At 41.8% G+C, this 18708-nt stretch overlaps 1 protein-coding gene across 17 annotated transcripts in view; it reads left to right on the forward strand.

The window, feature by feature from the left end:
- The window catches only part of ZMIZ1 (zinc finger MIZ-type containing 1), a 640668-nt gene that overhangs the window by 122690 nt on the left and 499270 nt on the right, over positions 1-18708 (forward strand). For 15 of the 17 annotated variants that reach the window (XM_053309119.1, XM_053309136.1, XM_053309123.1 and 12 more), the window contains one exon: positions 13324-13438. The exons of the other annotated variants lie outside the window; for them this stretch is intronic. The gene's annotated coding sequence lies outside the window, so the exon portion shown is untranslated. The remainder of the gene's footprint in view (positions 1-13323; positions 13439-18708) is intronic. 17 annotated transcript variants of the gene reach the window in all.

Consider the following 18708-nt stretch of genomic DNA (forward strand, 5'->3'; position numbering starts at 1 on the left):
CAAAAATCTCCATTCTGCTTGATGTCTCGATTCCACAGAATCGATTTCTATCGAAAATAAGTTCATGCCTCCTGGGTTTGTGTTCTGTGCACTGTGCTATGTGATATCTACCCAGTGAAATGCTTCAGTGGAAACTGCATTAATGATTGATAAAAGCTGAGAGCTGGTTTAATTCTTCCTCCCCTCCCCCTGTTTAATGGCTATCAATAATTTAATGCACTTACTGAGTGTTTTTAAGAAATGGTAACCACACTTTTTTTTTTACTGGCCTGGATGCAAAAAGGCTTGAGGATTTAATGATTAAAATACTCTGGGGAGGAACTCGGCACCCCACGCCCATTTAATATAAAATATGAAGGATCTAATGGGAATGTTTCAACCCCCCGAAAATGGTCCCCAGTTCTGTGACCTAGGAAGATGATTGTTTTTCTGAACTGCCAGCATAGCAGTTGGAGAGCTAAACAAGGGTCTGTGCTGGCTGTCATGTCTGTCTGTAATGGAAAGTGTATGAGCTTGACAACAAGGATCCCCAAGAGAAGACTCCTCTATGGATGGCATCTGTTTGTCTGACAATTCTACTCTGCCACATATTCTCACAGAGACCTTAAGTCTAGCAGAAGCTCTTGGTTTTGTTTTGTTTATTGGCAGTTTATTCCATGATGTTTCTTTTGCTTTGTAACTAAAATACTCTTAGGCCCTAGTTTACATGCATCTTTCCTGGTACTGTACAGCTACTGCTTCCTCTGTGATTGGTTCCATGCTGGTCCGAGTCCACATAAAGGCCTGTCCAGTGATTTGGCTTCCTGGTGTGTTTACAGACCATACAAACAATGCCTGGCCCTTTGGGAGGTCCGTAGTGTGCATGATTTAACAGTGCAAGAAGCTGAAATTTTTTGTAAATCTGAACTGCTTTGGAAGTCCCCGCAGAGCCAGTAGCAACCATACTAGACAAGGCATATTATAGGCAGAATTAGTCTTGGAAAATATGCAAGTGTGCAATTCAAAATTCACAGTGGAAGCACTTAAAGGTTATGCTAGAAACACTTAAAGGTTATGCTAGAATATAATATCTCATGTCCAGATAATCTGCAAATAAAATTGTAGTATAATAGATGTATATTAAATAAATACTATATAGTTACATTATTATAACTATAATAAATATACAAAGTTTCAACATAACTTTCAACACAAAAATACTCTCAGGACAGCTGACAATGTCCAAAAATAAAAATGCAATAAATACTAAGCAGGCATAAACACGGTAGGATAAAGAACAGATAAGAATGCAGTAGATAACAGTCAGTAGTGGTTTTTAAAACCTGGGAAAATAAAAAGGTCTTCTCCTAGCACCAGAACAACATCTGAATTAGGTGCCAGGTGAACCTCTCTGGGAGAGCGTTTCATAGACAGTGTGCACTCTCCCCAGTCACCACCCTGTTCACCTCACAAGGTGGGAAGACCCTCGGACTGCGGTGTCTGGGTAGGCTGACGTGGGAGGAGGTGGCGGCTCATCAGACACCTAAGTCCTAAGCTTGGGGTTCCCAGCTTTGTGTTCCCAAATGTAAGTGAACTAGAACTCCCATCATCCCCAGCAACAATGGCCTGTTGCTGAGAATGATGGGAGTTGTAGTCCAACAACATCTGTGGACCTACGGTTGGGAACCCCTGTCCTAAGACATACAGGAAATTAAAAGTTAACACCAGCACTTAATTATGCACAGAAACAGACCAGAAGCCAGTGAAGCTGTTTGAATACCAACAAGAGATGATCCCAACTACTGGTCCCAGTTAACAACTTAGAAGCTATATTCTGAACTAACTGAAGTTTCTGAACAGTCTTCAGAGGTAGTCCCATTGTAGCATTTCGATGCAGGTAGTTTTGTGTTTGATGCAGAGGTATATATAGTTCTAATCTTAAGGTGGGTTAAGGTAGCATCACACACTGTAAAATGTGTGTCTCTTTTCAGGAGTATACTTATGGTCATGTCAGGGAGAACATGATGGTGTGTTGAAATGAGTTTTGCTGGTAACCAGTGGCTCTATCCCATCACAAAACTGAATTATGCTTGGAGTTCTCTATGGTTAGCTGTTTGTCCACCAACTCTGTGAGAAACACCTGTCAATCATTATGGGCCAATGGTGGAAGAAATACATTTGTATGGGAAACATAACTGCTACCTGTAAAAAGCATACATGTAGGAAGAGACTGTGGCTTTTAGTGAATCACAATATTAAAACAAACTTCCCTCCTTGCCTGCTTTGCCTGAAAATCTGGACTTGGATAATTTTGTGGACATTAAAATGGCAAAACTTAAAATTTTTGTTTCTGAGTTTTGAAGTAATTATATACACTTTCTTACCTCTCCATCATGATGGCCAGAGAGTTTTGAGGAAACATTAAGTTACAATTCAAGGAACTTGGGATCTATAGAAATGTCAGATATTCCGAGACTCTTGTTAAACAGCAGGAGTTGACAGTTGAGCAACCAAAAAAGGAAAGAAAGAAAAAAGGTTTGTTTAACAAAATACCTAGCCTTGTTGTAGACTGAAGCTGCCTTTTTGCTGCCAGGGTTATTGCTCCATACATAGCAGATATCCTTTGTAATACCTACAAATTTAAAAGAATGCTTTAGAGTAAAGTGGAACCTGCCAAAGCAAGAATACTCCTCTCAATTTCTTCAGCTTGCCATCTAATCTGAGGTAGGGTACCTAAGAGATGACCAGAAGATGAGAAGCAGAAGATGAGAGGTGACCACTTTAGAAAGCTTGCCCAGTTGTGTAACTGAGGGTGGGTTGCGGAAGGCACCTGCTCTGAGAAAAACCTGGACAGGGGCACAAAATGAGCAAACAACATCAACTATATTGACCGATATTTAAAATGACTGCCAACTGATGAATTATTAGCTTTTCATTGTGGAGCAATTGGACCCATAGAAAAGTAACTGTTGCATATTTTGCTCTTTTCCCTTTTTTTCGCCCCACCACACCTTTTATTTATGATAAATTAAATTCCTGTATGAAATGTTTTTCAGGGCTTTTCTCACACTGTATAGGGGGTTATCTTCCTCTGCTTGCTCCGCCAGACAGGTTAGATTCAGGTAGAAGGATCAGGTAACAAGAGGTCTGGCCTCCCTCCCAGCAGGCAGTAGGAGCAGGATCCTCAGCTCCTTTCCTGTCTTGCTCCTTGCTAGATGCTTTTACTGGAGCTCCTGCTCCCGTCCATCTGGCCAACTCTTCCTTACTTTTAATTCCCTTTTGTGTCAGTGTGTGGCTTTATTAGATTAGCAAGGTTAGACGGTATAACATCTTGATTTAAAACTAATTTCTACTCACTTTATTGGTAACTCAGCAGCTTCTATTGCCATACCATGCAATGTTCTGTCTTAGGGATCTACACAAACTGAGGTTTGTGCACTGGTTCTGTGCTGGACTGGTTTGGATAAGGTCTGAACTGGTCTGATGCTGCAGGGAGGGGGAGAGCAAGTGGGATCTAAGAAAAAGGAGAGCAGGTCCTTACCTGGTGCGTTCTGGCTCCGTGTGGGGATACTTTGGACAAGCACTGCCGCAGCAGGAAGCTGCAGGCAGCAGTGGAGAGCAGGTAAGGACTTGCTCTCCTTTTTCTTAAAGATCCCGCTCGCCCTCCCCTCCCCACGGTTCTGAACATCCCTACTCTGCTGTGCAATGGACCATTTGCACAGTTGCACAAGAATGCTCTTGCGTAAGACTGCAGAATTATGCAAATAAAGTTGAGCAATAGAAGGCCACAGGAAAGAATCAATCTCTCTCTCTCTCTCTCTCTCTCTCTCTCTCTCTCTCTCTCTCTCTCTCTCTCTCTCTCACCATTGTATGGTATGTCAGTCAATGTTTCTAATATGCAAAGTCTGGCACAAACTCATCTTCAGGTTTATGTTATCCTATTTCCCTGTGTTTTAAAATATCAAGTGCAGTTTTAAACTTGGCTTCTACAAATAGAAATGAAAGTATCCTGTAATATAGTGGGGGAAATAATCTAGAAAAAAATCTGTAAAAGAGGATTCTTACCAGTTAAGCAATTTTTGCAAAAAACTTGGATTCTGAACTAAATAGTGGAATAGGACTAGTGGCCTTTCCACTGTAACAGCCCCGGGGCAGATGTGATCATCACCACTTGAAAGCAATATTGACACAAATGTATTAAATTGTGTATATTACAACTGATGATCTGTGGTACTCTAAAGCAGGGATTCTCAGTGTTGGGTCTCCAGATGTTATTGGACTTCAGCTCCCATAATCCCCTTTGGTTGGGGATTATGGGAGTTGAAGTCCAATAACATCTGGGGCCCAACGCTGAGAATCCCTTCTCTAAAGGGCATTGAGTTTGTTTAAAAAAAAAAATACCTAGAAGCATACTGTGTGTTCCTGTTACACTCTAAGTAAACTGCAGCACACTGTTGTCCTCTGCACCTGTCCCCCATCTCAGCTTGATAAGCACACCTTTGCTTATCTGTTTGTCTTGGGGCTGGTTCAGATGCTTCTTTACCTAACTGGAATGCTCCCTGTGATAAAGATATGAGTACACACATCTCCCTACCCCTGACTCTAGCACTCCTTAATTGCATGGGGGTGGTTTTTAAATATATATTTTTGAGTTTTAAAATAAATTAAAAATGTGTTAAATGTTGTACTTGCAGAATCAGACAAATTGCGTTTGTTCATCTTCCAATATAACAACATAAGACCCATTCACACATCATATTCAGTACTCATACAAGCATACAGTGTACACAGGTGCAGATCTGTACACAGGTACAGTCATTCACACATTATGTTGATTGTTGTACTACACATTATGTAGTACAGAAGTACACTTCCTATCTGTAGGAATATTCATTTGAAGGGCCTGTATCCAGGTTCACTTTTAAAATGAAGTCAGGTGTAGTCATTCACACAAATGTGTACTGACATCTGTACACTCATACAGCATAATGTCTGAATCGGTCTATTGAGTACCTCGTCTGAACTCCTCCTCCTCCACATTGTCCAAATACTGCTTTAAAGTAGAAGTGTATGCGTTCCAGTAGAAGGTTGCCGGTTCGCCTTGGAAATCCTCCCTTCCTTTTTGCCTTTGGCATTTGCCTTCCTTTTTTAAAAATTATTTTTTCTTGCAGTTACCCTTAGTTTATTGTATAACATTTATAAACTACTGGCTGATATATGAGGGAAATTACTCAAAGTAGTCACCTTAAGTGGTGCAGCAGGGAAATGCTTGACCAACAAGCAGAAGGTTGCCGGTTCGAATCCCACTGCTACTATATTGGGCAGCAGCGATATAGGAAGTTGCTGAAAGGTATCATCTCATACTGCGCAGGAGGAGGCAATGGTAAACCCCCCCTGTACTCAACCAAAGAAAACTACAGGGCTCTGTGGACACCAGAAGTCGAAATTGACTTGATGTCACACTTAACCTTAGTCCCATTGAAAAAAAATTAGTGGGTCTACTTTGAGTAATTTTCCTCATGTCAACCACTATCTGTGTGACAACAGGGTCCCCCCCCAACCTTGTTTTAGAAACACTCCTCCCCTCCTCCTGCCATGTTGTCCATTTTATTTTTTCCTGCTCGTCTTTTATGTCATTTTGCTTTGGATTGTTGTAATGCCTGGTGTCTTAACTTGAATTTAACCTGAAGTCTTCTAATTCTCTCACTGTCTTTGCTCTATATCTTAGTTTGGTTATGAGAACGAGTTTGTTAAATTTACCTAATTCTCCCACCTCTTCTTTGCAATGCTCCCTTATTTCTTTTCCTATGTTGTACTAACTTTCTACATTGTTGTTAGTATTTCCCCCCTCCATTTTGTATACTTTCAAACACTGAGTCTTCTAGTCTTTACCGGTGCCTAGTAGCTGAATTTAAACCAAACATAATTTCCCCGCATCTCATGGACTTTCCTTTATATGTTGCGACTTTGTGTGGGGGCTAAATGGTTGGGGTGAGTGGTATGAGAACACCGTCTTGCTTTTCAAATAGTGCAATTTTCTTTTTTCTTTGACTTAGTTTATTCTGTTAACTTTCTAAATTGCTAGCTATTTCCATTCTTCAATTTGGAAACTGTTGTCACCAGGTTTATTTCTCAGAGAATTTCAGTCTCAGTTCTTTCCTACAATTTCTTTTCTCATTTTAACCACTGCTGCTCTTGAATTCGGAAACCTTGTTTATGGTTTGCTAACTGCTGGTGTGGTGTGTTCTTTCCTTATGTGAACAATAGCTTCATCTTTATTCCTTTTATAAGTTTGTATTTTCTCTCTATGTCCCCCCACCCCCGTTCCCTAGAATTATAGCCTGTCTTTAATATTTCTCTCTCCCACCTCCCACCGCAATCCCAGCATTCTCAGAAATTGGTCTCTGGTTCAGTCTGTAACCTTCCTTCTTCTTACAAGGCTTACAACAATTGTGAAAAGTTAGCTGCATTTTCTCAACTTCACACTCAGCTATCACTTGCTTTGGTTCAGCTATCACTTGCTTTGCTTGCATTCCACTCAGCCTTTCTCTTCACCCTTCTGTTGATGTTTATTAAGGCTAGACAATTTTTCCACCCCTGTTTTATTAAAAGTGAGCTTTTTGAAACCATCGCAATATTGTTGCAAATTTCCAAATCTACCTCCACTCATCATCAAGTACCTATTCACACTTTTTCCTGTGTGTGGGCCAGTATGTAGCCTGCCTACACCCTGGACTCCCACTTCACGAATGGGAGAGTGATTATTAGGCATGTTTTCAAGATGTTAGTTGAAATGCAAGATTCTAGTTTGTTTAGAGGGCTGATGAGGTCTGCTACCTGGCAGAGTGGCATTAATGCAGCTTCCCATTGGCCCAGAGCGTGTAGCCTTGTACAGCACATACAGCCATTGAATACAGTACTGGTTTGGGGGTGGAGGGAGAAAATGAGAGATGTGACATTGGATGGAACTGGAAGCACTCTATCTGAGTGGTGCGAACTTGATTTTGACAGCTGCACCTATTGAAGGTCCATCATAATACATCTTAGTGCTTGTCCCAGGTATAGAATAACATAGGATTAGAAGCCTGCCCCAGTACAGAAATGATTAATTATAGCATAGAGTCTTATCATGCATGAGAATAAACTGAGGACATACAGTACAGTGTTTGCAATGAATGTTCTCTGCCTCTGGAGTTCACTTTCTTTGGTGGTCTTCTTGAGCATCTTTTCAGAGGTGTTCTCATCTGGAATAGGTTCCTTGTTTTAAAATGTAGGTGTGAGGGTTGGTTTTAGCTGAGTGTGTGTGTTTGGTATATGTTTAGCTATTGTATAAAATCTAAGACACTGTATGGTGTTGTGAGCCCACAGGGGATATAGTGGGTTATAAATTGGAGTAAGTAAATCTTCATTGCTGCCAAACCCACATTCAAAAGCACCTGATTTAATTTTGGTTCTCTGGGTCCAAGCACTGACCAGAAATTACCCTGCTCAGCATGAGATCTAATGAAATCCTGGCTCATGCTGGTTTGGCTGCAGGCTCAGTTTTGCTAATGGTATGGCTTACGAAAATGATTGGACTAAACCCATTAGAAAAATTTACAGTTGCAGATCTTTGTAGGAGGATTGTGAACACAGCTGTCTTATCTTCAATTATCACTTAAATTTGATTAGATTGAATGTTTGGGTTTCTTCTCATGCTGAATGTACTGTTCTCTAATTTCTGTTTGCTTAACATGTGGTATGCTGCGTGTCTGCATGCATAGGTGCTTGTCAAGCTGAGCTTCCATTTTGAAGTTAAACATCTTTGTTCTGATCCAGGTTGCAATGCTATCAGTTGAACCATGAAAACATATACAGGGCATATGTACATTACAGGTGCTAATAATCATTCGCTCTCTCCAGAAAAACTTGAATACTGAAGTTCTGTGAAGAGGTGGGGCTAGGGATCCTTAACACAGAATTTAACACCTTTGCCAGATTACTGTTTGATGCATTTTAAAATCAGTTTGAAGATGGATTCTTTGCATCTGTCTTCACTACAGAAGATGTAGAGCAGATACCTGTGCCTGAACTGACCTTCTTGAGCGGGAGGGTAGTCTGAAGAACTGATCCAAATAAAAGTGTTGAGATGATCTAGGTGTATTGAAAATCTAACAAATCACAGAGCCTGAACAGCATGCACTCGAGAGTTCTTGAATAATTCAAGTAAGAAATTGTGGCTCTTCTAGCAAAAATAGTTAACTTGTCCCTAAAACTGGGATCTGTGCCAAAGGATTGGAATGTAGCCAATATATCATGGATTTATAAAAAGTGCCACTTAGCTTAATCTTGGTTCCAAATCAGTTGCTGGAAAGCATAATTAAAGATAAAATTATTAAGGATATAGAAGAATCAGCTTCGCTGAACGAGAATCAGCTTGGCTTCTGCAAAAGTAAGTTATACCCCAGTAAACTCTTATAACTTTTTGAGAGTGTAAGCAGACATGTGGATAAAAGTGATCTCGTTGACACTGTAATACAAAAAGGAATCCCATAATATAAAACTAATGTTCAATTTAATAAAGCTATATATCATATAATAAAAAGGTATCCTAACTCAATTAAATATGGTTCCTCCAAATCAGCACAATCTATTATATTAATTCTCTTGGGTGTGCCTTGGAATGTGCGTCCCAGAGCCCAGCTGATTGGCTGGGCGGAGGACGCGCCTGATTGGCTGAGGCGCACCCAGGAGGATTGGTTGCCGCGGTGGCGGCCCAGCCGTGGAGGTCAGAGGTGGTGGGTCCGGCCCGGCCGCAGAGGCAAGGCCCGGGGGGTGCAGAAGTGGCAGTGGGGAGGAGAGTTGGCTGGGCCTGGAAGCAGAGGCTGGGGCAGAAGCGGGTGGGAGAGGTAACCGCGGCCCCAAAGAGTGCACAGATGCTCTGTGCGGGGTCGGCTAGTATATCCATAACACAAAACTAAATCCCTTAAAATTGATCCATGAGATCTCATAGAAATGTCCATTATGTAACTGGTTAAGAAAGTTAAGTCCAGAAATGTCTCCACTGATTCATTTCTGAAGTGTCATGCTGTTAACTTGTGTGAGAAAAATGGATGAATACGACCATACAATTGCTAGTGCAATACTCAACTGAAAAGCAGAATATCGAATTTATCTTGTGCTTAACTCCTATGAAGGAGGAAAAGTGAAAAAAATCTTGGAGTACTTGCCACTGAAGAAGACTGCACAAAGGTTAAAACATGTTTGGCAAGAGGCACAAGATAAATTTGATATTCTACCTTTCAATTGAGTACTGCACTGGCAAACGTATGGTGATACTCATCCATTTTTTTCCCACAAGTTAGCAGCATGACACTTCAGAAATGAATCAGTGGAGACATTCTTGGACTTAACTTTCTTAACTAGTTACATAGTGGACATTTCTATTAGATCTCATTTATCAATTTTAATAGACTTAGTTTTCTCGTATATTGATTTGGAGGAACCATATTGATTTGATTTGGAGTTAGGATACTTTTATATTGTATGACATGTAGTTTTACTAAATTGAACATTAGTATTATATTATTGGATTATTTTTTGTATTGTAGCTAATTGTTGTTTAATCTAAATAGATTGTTTGTGCTTTTGCTGGTTGACACGGTGTACTTGGAATTTCAGAAAGCTTTTGACAAAGTTTATCACCAAAGACCCTTGAGTAAACTTAGCAGTTATGGAATCAGAGGACAGGATTTATGGATTGGTAACTGGGTGTTGCTAAGAGTCGACACCGACTTGATGGCACTTAATCAATCAATCAATCAAACTGGTTAAAGAACAGAAAGCAGAGAGTAGGAATAAATTGACAGTTTTCATAGTGGAGGAAAGTGGGGTTCCCCAAGGTAGTGTATAGTGGCTGGTGCTTTTGAACTTGTTCATAGTCATGAGTAAACTGCAAGGTGGCCAAGTTTTCAGATGACACCAAGCTGAAAGGTGAACACCAAACCAGATTGCAAAGAGTTCCAGAAGGATCTCTCCAAACTGGATGAATAGACAACTATTAAAAGTGTGAGTAAAAGTAAAGTGATGCACATTGGGGCAAACATCCAACTTTTCATATACACTGATGAAGTTTTGAACCGGCAGTGATTAGTTGGGGAAGAGATCTTTGAGTCATGATGGATAGCTCAGTTGGAAATGATGGTGTATGTGATAGCTCTGAAAAAGGCAAACTCCATGCTTGGATTAATTAGGAAAGGGATGAAAAACAAAACTGCCATTATTAGAATGTCCTTATACAAGGGCTGCAGCATAGTCTGTGTGAGGAAAGGCTACAGAGTTTAGGGCTTTTTAGTTTTGAAAAAAGGCAGCTAAGTGCAGATGGGGGAGGACATGAGCCATGTAAAACCTTGCATGATGTGGAGAGAGTAGCTAGAGAGTTTTTCTTCTTCTCTCTCAACATTAGAACAATGGTCACTCAACACAACTGATTGGCAAGAAATTTAGAATGGACAAAGGAAGCACTTCCCTGCTACAAGATGTATTGGTGGCCTCTAGCTTAAGGTAAAGTGTGCCGTCAAGTCGACTTCGACTCCTGGTGCCCACAGAGCCCTGTGGTGTTCTTTGGTAGAATACAGGAGGGATTTACCATTGCCTCCTCCCGACAGTATGAGATGATGCCTTTCAGCATCTTCCTATATCGCTCCTGCCCGATATAGCCTGATAAAGTAGCAGCGGGGATTCGAACCGGCAACCTTCTGCTTGTTAGTCAAGCATTTCCCTGCTGAACCACTTAAGGTGGCTGGCCACTAGCTTATGTGACTTATAGACAAATTTGTGGAGGACAGGTCTGTCAATGGCTGCTAGACTTGATTGACTAGACTTGATTGACTATATGCTACATCCAGAGAGAGCCAGTATGCTTCTGAAAATCTGTTGCAAGGGAGCAATAGCAGGAGTAGGGGTGTATCTTTATCCTGCTTGGGTTTCCCAGAGGCATCTGACTGGCCACTGAGATAAACAGGGTGCTGGACTAGATAGGTCTTGGTTTGATTTGGCAGGGCACTTATGTACAGTCCCCAGGATTCTTTTAAGGGTATCCATTAAACTGGTATAAAACTGGTATAAGTTGTAGTGTAGATAAGCCGTGTGTGTATGTGTGTGCAGGGGCGTAGCTATAAGCTATAATTGCGTGAAAGGGTTCAAAGAACACGGGCCCCCAGCCCCTGAGGGCCCTCCAGTTCCATCCCTCTCTATTTTCTTCATTATCTCCCTCACTCTGGGGGGCCGCCAGAGAGAGGGATGAACATGGGCCCCTTCTTCCCTAGCTACGCCCCTGTGCGTGTGTAGAAATGGTGTAGCATAACAACTACAGGTGTGAGCTGGCATGTCCTCTGTTTGCATCTCACTTCAGCCATGAATTTAACAGAGGACTTTAAGCTAGTTCCTATTCTCTCAGCTTTGCTGCCACCGCCCCCACCCCGCAATATGTGACCTGCCTTCTAGAGATTGTTGTAATAATGAATGAGCTAATATGGGATGAGTCACACAATTGGGCTGGGAGGGCAAGGGGGGGAAGGCTGCACTTCACCTACCTTGCCCACCACCAGATGACCGAACTTTCCTCCTTCAGCGCCTCCCGTGTGCCCACACGGATATCCCTGCTCCATGCAGCTTCATGAAGCACAGAGCAGGGCAGAGGGATCTGGGGCTGGAACCTTTTGTTCTGACCTCCAGGCATCCCTCAATGCATGCAGCCCGAGGAATCCCATGATACCTGTAGCCGGGGTAAAGGTGCAAGAACACTCTTAACCTTGGCTAAAAACCAGGTTTGTTAAGGGGGTTCGGCGGGTGGGGAATGGAGGGATCCAGAAGGATCCCACCGCTTCTTATGACCAGCTTAACCCTGCTTGAGGCAGCCCAGGCAGGGTTAGGCTGGTCGTGAGAACTGCCTCTATATGTGCTCTGCATATTTGAATTGTGCTATATGAGTGCTTGGTGTTAACAGCATTCTTTTTGTTTCATGGTTTTTCCCCCTTTGGGGGATGAGAAGCTAAATTTTGCAAGTGTTTAGGTGCTTCAGATTTAGCTAGTGCAGCAGTTATTAACTGGCTTGGCCACCTAGGTTTTTGTGTAATTATTACTTTTTTGTTGTTGTTAAGGTCAGGGGAGACTTTTCATCATAAAATTCATGAAAATAATATTCATCATAATATTGCCTAAAGTGTCTTAGTGTTGTAATAATTTACATGAGAGGGATGTTCTTGATTTATATCACTGAATGTGGTTTCTTGCTTTTCCTCCCACTTGTATTATGTTAACATTGCAAACCTGATCTGTGCAGAGTTTGTCAGTAAATTGCCACTTTGGATCACTGATTAGACAACTGCTAGATTAGGACTTTCGAGATGATGGAGAGAATCTCTCTGCTCAACCCAAATTATCTGGGTGGCCTTAAGTAAGCCACTCTTACTTCTGTTCAATTCTCCATCAAATCAGAATAATGATTACATACCTCCCAAATTATGGCGGGGCTTACTAAGATAATGGTCATAAAACACTTTACGTGTAAATTCATTATCTCGGCATATGATCTCTGTTTAGGCCTGGCTCGCTCCCTCACTGAGGGGGATGAGTAATGTATCATGATAGTGTGTGAATTGTCCCTTTTGCTAAGTAGGGTTCACCTTGGTTTACATTTGGATGTGGGTACATGTGAGTGCTGTCTGTTGTGAGATATTTCCATTAGGAAATGCAGCTGTAGTTCAGTGATAGGACATCTGCTTTGCATGTAGAAGGTCCTAGATTCAATCCCTGGCATGTCAAGGTAGGGCTGGAAAGACTCCTGCTTGAAACCTTGGAGAGTTGCTGCCAGTCAGTGTAGACCAGGCCTGCTCAAAGCCTGCTCAAACACCCCCAGCTGTTTTTGGACAACAGCTTCCATAATCCCCAGCCACTTTGGCCAATAGTCAGGGATTATGGGAGTTGTAAGCCAACATCTGCAGGAGGGCTGAAGTTGAGTAGCCCTGGTGTAGACAATACTGAGCTAGATGGACCAATGGTATGATTCAGTATAAGGCAGCTTCCTATGTTCCTATCAAGTTTATTAAGGTACTTTTGCAAAAATTAGGAAGCTGGAATTTGGTCTTGGTCTTATGTGGCCTACATTAATTTCGATCTGTAAAGGAGATCCCACATCCCACTGTGTTTTACATATATTTTTATGTGATATGTGCCTTGACAGCTGAAATCCTGGCTATGTTGGTGTGATTGTTTCCATGTTTAAGGATTACCATGCTCTCAATCAAAAATCTGAAAACTGATGGTTTATCTCTCTCTCTTCCCCCCCCCACCCCCCATTGTTAGGAAAGACCTTGTGTGTTGTGGATGAAGGCATTGCTCTTGGCTCCCTTTCTCCTTGTCTCCCTGTAAAAGAGCTCCTGTAAACTAATTGATGGTGGCCTCTTCAGAGATTTGAAAGGTAATTATGTCTCTTTTTAAGCTTCCTCGTGGGACGTGGGGAAAATGGGTGAGGTTTGGATGAATTTCTTTTTGTTCTTAAGCTCCCATTGATTGATTGTTTGCCTTCCCTTAAGAGTATCAAGTCTCTCCCCCGTCTCCCCTCTGCCACACCCAATGCATTGAGGAAGTTCTGTAGTGTGTGTGTGCATGTGTGCGCGCTGACCTATTACATAATCAGCATTCCTTTTGAAAGCAAGTGCAGATAATAATGATGGGAGATCACATAACTATGGCTAAGAAAGAGCGAGTGGACCATAGGATAGTGCAGTCTCTAGCAAAAAAAATTGCCTTGCTTGCCTTAATTAACATTAGTACAGATGTAAGGTTAACCATGGCCAACAGTTGTTTATGCTAGATAGGTTCCCTGTTGAGCATAGTTTGCAAATCAGCTTCAAATCCCAGTTAAGATTAAGTCTTGGTTAGCATTAACCATAATTTAATAGCAATACTTATGCAAATTGTATGGTCAGCAGGGAAAACATGCTGCAAGGAAAAGCTCAGTGGAGGGAGCATACAATCCCATGGTCTGATTCCAGCTTCTTAACCATGGCTAACTATATGTCCATCATTACATCTTCAATGGCCCTGCAAGTCTGGAGGAAAATATTTGCTTCAGGATCCTCCAAGGGGAAAAATAGTACCTTTTGTATGTTTGTGATAGGGAAAACAAGTTCCTCTATCTTCAAAGGTCAGCAGGTCAAACTTTAGGATATGACTGGTCTTATAATGATGAGGAAGTGTTGGAAAGTACACTGGTTTCATTGTTAGCTAGCATGGATTTTGCTCAGTCTTAAAATTAACCTGCTCATTTGAGGAGAGTAGACATTGCCCCAGACAAGCACCTGAGCAGGAACCTATGTCTGCTGGATGCATTTTTTGCTGCCTGTCTCGGACCTAAATGGTTTTGACTTGCTAGTCAATCTTTCCTTTTTTTTGCCTTAGTTGCAGATCTTTCTTTGCTTTAGTTGTTTTTGGGGGAAACTCAAAAAGGGTTTCTTGACTTGAGGAGGCTCCTAGTTTATGAACTTATCAGTTACCCATACTAATGAGACTTTTCAAGGCTTAATTTACATATTATCTAAGTACCGCATGTCTGAGCATTTAAGACATGTGATACTAAATCCATACTTTACTTTGCAGCATTCATGTCAAAACTATATTGTAGCTTCTTTGAAGGAACATTGTTAATGGCTGTTTATGGCACCATTTTCAGTGTGGTTCTTCCTATATTACAACCTTGTTCATATGGCTTGACATACCCATTTAAAGTATGTGAATGATTGGAGGCTTGGATGTGAGGATGACTTTTACACGGATGACAGTAATATGAATCATCAACATTTGATATTTTTATTTCAGATTTAGGCAAGGTTTGAATACCTGTTATTATTTAGTTAGTTATTTAGTTATCTGATTTTTATACCGCCCTTCCAAAATGGCTCAGGGTGGTTATACAGAAAATAGGTGATGAGTTCATTTTGTCTAGTAAGAGGTGGGCATTATAAACTTGTTTTGGGTACCCTGATCCCACAGATGTATTAAACACTTAAAGAGTCAGTGTATCTACAGATTCATCCCGTTTAAGGCAAGTGGAGTTGGTCAAGCCTACTAATGTTGTTTGCCAGCATACAATCACATCTATAACACGGAGAGATAATCCTCCCTGTACGAAAGCTGCCCCTTTGCCAGTTGGGTAGAGCTTTGCTTACAGACTCATAAGTTGGAGAGATCGGAACACTGGTGGGGTCTTCTTAGCTGTAACTCTGAGGCTCTGGAATGAGTTCCCAGAGGAGGTACCTCCTTGCCAGTGTTCAGAAAATGTTGTATGGCACTGCTCTTCAGACAAGCTGTTGGAATTTGAAACTTAAAGTTTGGTTTGGATTTTCTGTAATTTGTGTGTTAGCTGTGCCCAACTATTGGTTTTTATCATTACTTTTTTGCATTGTATGATTTTAAGCGACATCAGATAGCGGGAAAGACAGGATAGGCATATTTTTAAAAGATAAATAAAATGGACCAATCAGTAATTAACACTATATAATCAGATGTTTAGGATTGTTATGACAGTGTTGGAGCCGACCCTGTGGCTAAATTGCCTTCAGGGTAGTGCTTGAATACTGTGTTTACCTGAATCCAAAACTAGGGTCCCCCCCCCCCAAATTTTTCCACAGTGAGTCCATGTCTTGAAATCTGATCTCTTGGGTCAATATCAAACCCTCCCTATTGTGCCCCAGACATGATAGATCATAATCTTATCTGTGCCTTGTAAATAGCCACCCAGTTGATCACTAGGGTAAGGAAGAACCACTACCACATGAGCAAACATATGAAAAGTGGCTCTTTCTCCCATGCACTACTGCTAGGCCATAAATTACTAATGCAGGTATGCATGGAAAGTGAGCTAATTTTAAAGAAGTTGTGCACTTAATTTTTAAGGCTGACCCACCTGTTCTCCTTGCCTGTCCTTTCTCACATTGCATCTGTCATGCCCATCACCCTTTGCAATCTGACAGCTGCAAACCTATTTCTGTCTTCAAGTGCAGGATATTTCCAGTTTTCCATTTTGTACTCAGGATGCGTAAGTTGTGTCTGATTATCTTTGGCAGGTATTTTTTTGAGAGGGATTTTGTCAAGGGAACCAGATGGGAGGCCTAAGGGGAGCCACCTGAATCTGGGCACTCAGTTTTCCATCAGAGACCTTCTTACGCCCATGATCTTTGGTAAGCATTAGGAAGCATTCAATTCCTGTTATATTTCTTGTCAGCAAGGTTAGAGAAAAAGAGCAGCACTTCTCAGAATAAGGGATGCCATTGGTATGTCTGTATGATGATATCACACACGCCCACACACCCTTCAGAGTAAGAAATAGAATAAATAGTAACACCTCAACTTGCTTTGTCAAGCTGCTGGTTAAGCACAGAGAAGCTCTTGTCTCCTTCCCAGCTCATGGTGCATGGAGTGGGGAGAGATAAGAAAAAGCCTTTCTGATTGGTTATTTCTGTTTTGCATGAGATTTGTAGACCAACAGATCTCATGGGCTAGCTGTTCTTTGGGAGACTGGCCTTTTGGTGCAAAGTTAAGAGAAACAGTTGGAAACGGGCAGATTAATTGGAGGTTTCTTGCGGAGTCAACTGGATTTCCCTGAAGTTCTTGCCATGTAATTATCTGTTTGTTGCTTTGTCTCTCACCTTGTTATGCAGGCATGTGTGCCAAATGCACAGGATCCTAATCTCTCTGCAGATGAGAGGATGCCCCACCTTTTCTCACCCTCTTAAAAATAGCGTGTCACGCAACAGCTCCCCAGGATCTTGCTTTAAAATAGGAGTTTCTTTCTGCTTCAGTTGGTCCAAATACCAAGACTCCTAGCAGCTGAAAGTGTGGGTGTGTAGAGTGCTAATCTGAAGGAGCAACCTTGCAAGCCCCTAAATTCATCCAGACAGGTGTCTTGTTTGAGCTCTGTCTAGAATAGATAACCAGATGAAGCCTTGTTCAGCCATGAGAGAAAACAGGACACTGTATTCACATATAGCATCCCCGGGAGCATATTCTGAAGCCAGGCCAGAGTGCTCAGAGGCTTTGCCACCCAGGTGTCCACGGTTACAGCATTTGTCTGCAGAGACAAATGATTTGTGATCAGAATGCCAGCCAGACACCATAAATTGGGGGCGAGATGGAGCAAGTCAGGGTGGGGCTTCAGAATATGTTTGTGGGGATGCTGTATGAGAGTATAGTCCTCACCACTTATAACCCTGAATGTAGCTTGTATTTGCAAGTCTGGGCCAAGCTGTGTAGCTGGGAGTCCTTGCAAAAACCTAGAATCACCACTGGAGTTAACTTCTAATTCTTGAATCCTTTCAAGCTTCAGGCTGATGCAAAATCACACAGGCAAGATGCTACTTTTGTTTGAGGTTCAGGAGCCTGTTTTGCTGGTACTTCCAACAGTATTCTCTCTCTCTCACCTGCTACTTGACAATGCCTACATACTCTCAACATTGCTTTTAATAGGCACTCAACCAGCCAAGTTCACTGTTGTGATGTTTACGTACTTAGATGACTCCCTAGAAAGATATGCAGAAATAGATTTGTTTGTAAATAAACAAATGCAGAACTGGAAAATGCAGAGTGTTGAAGATATCTGTTGTTCGGGGGGTGGGGAGAAGTGGTGAGGAGAAAATTGTCTTGGTCAAGCCCCTGCAGTTTATAGTAAGTACCTTGGAGGGAGGAAGCAATTATGGCTGAAGATAGGGGCACAAGTTTAAAAATCTCTTCCTGTACTGTTCAGACAGGCTGCAGGAGTGAGGAAAGTAACAAGGACTCCTTGGACCCCTCAAACTTTCCAGAAACCTTGATCCTGCTGTGCTCTTCAGGCACTACTGGACTCAGGGCCTAGGCTGGTGCCAATCGCAAATCTGTACACTTCATTATATATTGTAAGGGAGGGCAGCTCCTTCCCCTCTCCTGCATAAGCTCCAAACAGCACTACAAGGCTCCTCTTGCAGGCTGGCTGGAGCCCTGAACAGGAATGTTCCGATTAGGGGCTGGGGCTACACTGCCCCATTTTGTTGAGGGTCCCCATTTGGTGTTTATAGATAGACCATTGCTCAGTGCTCAGCATTCTTAATCCGGGGAGGATATCTCCCTGAATACAGAGTTTGTGTCTGGACTGGCAGTGGCTTTCCTAGCATTTCATTCAGGGATCATTCTGGGGTCTAAACTGGAAATGCCAGGGATTATCAGGGACCTTCTGCATGCAAAGCATGTGTTCATCCATTGAGCTACAGACCTATCTTTCATTATCATTAGGGGACAATCTAGCTGGTTTGCATGTGAGTATGTATGTACACACACACACATATCCAATGGGTGGGATGAGTGCGGAGGGTTTTAGAAAATATTTCCTCACAAATTTCTATAGTCTCATTTCATAAGTATTTTGCTTAGAAAAATTAATTTACTGTGTGTGTGATAAAGGGGCATGCGCGCACATGTACACATATGCAGGAAAGTAATTAATTTTTCTTAACTTTCCTTTCTATCTCAGCAGTCTCCAAAAGGAAAAGTGATACTGCTTCTTGCTAACATATGTGTTAAGCAGTGTCTGTAATAACTTTTCTTTTGTGTGGTAAGCCTGCTTTTGTGTTTCTTCCTTCCTACATAAAACAAGTACAGTGCTTTGGAGACTTCAAGAAGCATTTCAGCAGGATAGTTACTTCATGTTTCGATTTGGGT

This window comes from Hemicordylus capensis, chromosome 3, assembly GCF_027244095.1.
Source record: "Hemicordylus capensis ecotype Gifberg chromosome 3, rHemCap1.1.pri, whole genome shotgun sequence".
Classification (NCBI taxonomy): Eukaryota; Metazoa; Chordata; class Lepidosauria; order Squamata; family Cordylidae; genus Hemicordylus; species Hemicordylus capensis.